Raw genomic sequence first — 3,775 nt, 5'->3', positions numbered from 1 at the left:
CAATGCACAGACCAGCGCTATACCACCTAGAAGAGTGTTTAACAGGAAAACAATTTGAACCTGGCCCAAGGGCCAGAGAGAGCATGTTGCTGTGTGCACAGGTGTCGTGGCAGCTTTTGGAGTTGAGTGCTTCTTTGAGCTTGTGTTTGACTAAAAGGACTACTCTGCCTCCAGGGGCCAGGCAGCCAGGCTTGGCCTAGGGTTTAAGGCAGGAGGGGGCATTAAGCCCAAAAGGGCCCAAAAGGGCTGGTGATGGTAGGGAGGTTAAATCCTTGGCCAAGTCAGGAACAAGCTGGGCAGTCTCCTCCTGGGGGATTTGTTGCTGTGGTTCGGCACCATTGAGCCGACAGTGACTCACAGTGACCCTCCGGACAATATATCTGAGCCTTGTTCTATCCTGCACCATCTTCAACATTCAGAGCCGTTGTTACAGTCACCAAGTCAGTCCAGCCTGTTGACGCTCTTCCTTGCTGTCACAGACGCTCTGCTTCTCCTGCATGATACCTTTCCCAAGAACCAGCCCCTCCTGACGACATGCCCAAACCTGAGATGACATTTCACTGTTCTTCACTCAAAGGAGCACCCCGGGTGGTTGCCCTTCCTCCATCTGATTCTTCTTCTGTCTTCCTTATCCTTTGTCCAACTTTCAGATGCATAGGAAACAACTGAAATGGCCATGGCAAGGACAAATATTGCATAGGGCCACTGTTGTAAAACGGGACTGACACTGGGGTTGAGGGAAGACAGAGAAGGAGGGGAGGAATGATGTATACTGCACTGAAACAGATGAGGGAGAGAACTGTTTAAAAAGAATATATGAATGGGTATTCTTGTCATTACAGAAGTCCAGAGTGAAGGCTGAATAGTGGAGTAGACTTGGGTGGGGAGGAAGGGATTGCATAACAATGAAAGAGTTTTTCTTTTCAAGAAGAAGAATGAATTGGGATGGGGGGCAGGGAGAAAAGTGCAGCAATGAATGACTGGAAACCCTAAGTCTCTGTAAACTTAAAGTTATAATGAATTAAAAAAAAAAAAAAGAAATGGCCATGGTTTGGATCAGGTGTGCCTTAGTCTTGAAAGTGATATCCTTGCTCACCAGCACTTTGGGGAGGACCCTGACAGCTGATTTTCCCAATGTAACACGTGTTTTGATTTCTGGTCTATTGTACCCAGGATGTTGATTGTGAATCTAAGGAAAATGAAATCGTTAACAGCATCGATCTTTTCTTCATCTATCATGATACTGCCTATTGGCCCAGTGTTTTTGTTTTCTTGATGTGCACCCTCTGAAAACCTGTCAGAGAATCAGCGATGAGTAGGTTTGGACCTGATGACAATGTATTGTTGTCGTCGTTGTTGAGTTTGTTGTGAGCAGACTTGAATTATGTGGCTTCGAAGGGTGCCAATTTGGGGGTTTCTTCCCTTTAAAAACACACAACTGTTCTGTGATCACAAAATTCTAAGCGAGAAATACCATTGAAAACAAAGGTCACTTGGCAACAAACGTCAAAAACGTCCAGTGAAATTGAATAGTGGCCACATGGCCAGTATCTGAGTTTCTCTGGCTAAGCCATCTCAGAGAACGACAGGGCACCATGCTATCTGAGGAGCAGGCTTTCAGAGGAGTGGCAGTTCCATCATACACAGTGGATTGACTTATGTCCCCCAACATACATGTACATGAAGATGGCATCGAAAGTGAAGAGGGAAATCCCTTCCTCTCCCTATACTGAAGCCAAAACAAAGGTGTTAAAGGCCAAGAAGGCTGTCCTGAAAGGCAGTCCCACCACAAAAAAAGAAAGGAGATCCACACATCACCCACCTTCCAGTGGCTTAAGACACTTAGACTCCAAAGGCAGCCCAAATACCCCTGGAAGAGCGCCCCCAGGAGAAACAAGCTTGACCACTATGCCATCATCAAGCCCCCTGACCACTGAGTCAGCCATGAAGAAGAGAGAAGATAACAACACACTTGTGGATGTCAAGGCCAACAAGCACCAAATCAAACAAGCTGCAAAGAAGCTCTATGACATTGATGTGGCCAAGGTTAACACCTTGATCAGACCTGATGGAGAGAACAAGGCCTATGCCTGTCTTGCTGATGACTTTGATGTTGCCAACAAAACTGGGATCAATCTGCTGCCCTCAGACCTGGTTTTAATTGATGTTGGTCAAACATTCTTCTATGTGGTACAACTCTGGTCTGTCCATTTGCTGTCTAGATGACTTCACACATGCATCTCACCTGAAGGGCTACATGGAAATCAGACTGACATTTGTGGAAGACATCGTTGGGGAAGCTCAGTATCGTGAGTCCAAACTAGGCCAGGAGCAGACTGCAGGTCAGAGCATCAATTACTGATATGTAAGCTCAAACTGAGCCAGAGAAAATGAAACTAAGTCCACAGGAGCCAAGATGTGATCTTGAGTCAATTCCATCTAGATGTCAAGAATATCATCTTAGGAATAGATTTGAGGTATTGAAGATCAATGATCGAAGGCCAGATGAGTTGTGGGATGATATCAATGATGTCATCCATGAAGAAAGCAGAAGGTCATTACAAAAACAGAGGAGAAAGAAAAATAAAAAAAATCAAAATGGATGTCAGAAGAGTCGCTAAAAATTGCGCCAGAGTGTTGAGAATCCAAAACAAAAGGAAAACAAGCCAAAGTAAAAAAATCTGAACAGAAGATTTCAAAGGGCAGCTCAGGAGGACCAAGCAAAGTATTATAATGGAATTTTTCAGAATTCTGGAATTGGAGAATAAAAAGGAACAAATTTGCTTTGCATTTCTCAAGCGGAGAGAACAGAAAATCAAATTTAGGCCTCTTGTCGCAATATTGAAAGATGCTATGAGCAATATTTTGAACAACCCAGAAAATATCCAAAGACAATGGGGGGAGTACACAGAATCACTGTACCAGAAAGAACTGATGACACCAAATGATTTCAGGAAGCACCATATGAACAGGAGCCAAAGATAATGAAGGTGGAAGTGGAAGCTGCATTAAAGCCATTGATAAGGCCCTAGGTATTGATGGGATACCAACTGACTTGTTTCTATTAACAGATGAAGCCTTGAATGCACTGACCAGTCTATACCAGGAAATCTGAAGGACAGCTGTCAGGCCAAGAGATTGGAAGAGGTCCGTATTTGTTCCCATTCCCAAGAAAAGTGGTCCCACTGAATGTGGAAACTATTGAACAATATAATTAATATCACATGCAAACAAAATACTGCTGAAGATCATTTAAAAAAATGGCTACTACGTAGATAAGGGAGCTGCCAGAAGTCCAAGCAGGATTTAGAAGAGGCCGTGGCACCAGGGATATCATTGCTGACATCAGGTGGATTTTAGCTGAAAGTAAAGAATATTAGAAGAATGTCTACTTGTGCTTTATTGACTCTGCAAAAGCATTTGACTGTGTGGATCATGACAAATTGTGGCTGACACTGAGAATAGGGACCCCAGAGCACTTGACTGTGCTCATGTGAAACCTATACCTGGACCAGGAGGCTGTTGTGTGAACAGAGCAGGAGAACACGACATAGTTTAAAACTGAGAAGGGGGTGTTGTATTTTCTCTCCATACCTATTCAGTCTGTATGCTGGGAAATTAGAGAAGCTGGACGAAGAGGACTATGGCATCAGGATCAGACGGAGAATCATCATTTACCTGCATCATGCAGATGATACAACCTTACTTGCCGAAAGTGAAGAAGACTTGAAACACTTGCTGCAGATCAAGAAATGCAGCCTTCTGTATGGATTGC

This window comes from Elephantulus edwardii, unplaced genomic scaffold, assembly GCF_000299155.1.
Source record: "Elephantulus edwardii isolate Elephantulus edwardi_28Jun2011 unplaced genomic scaffold, EleEdw1.0 scaffold00015, whole genome shotgun sequence".
Taxonomy (NCBI): Eukaryota; Metazoa; Chordata; class Mammalia; order Macroscelidea; family Macroscelididae; genus Elephantulus; species Elephantulus edwardii.
This window is presented reverse-complemented; position numbering follows the sequence as displayed.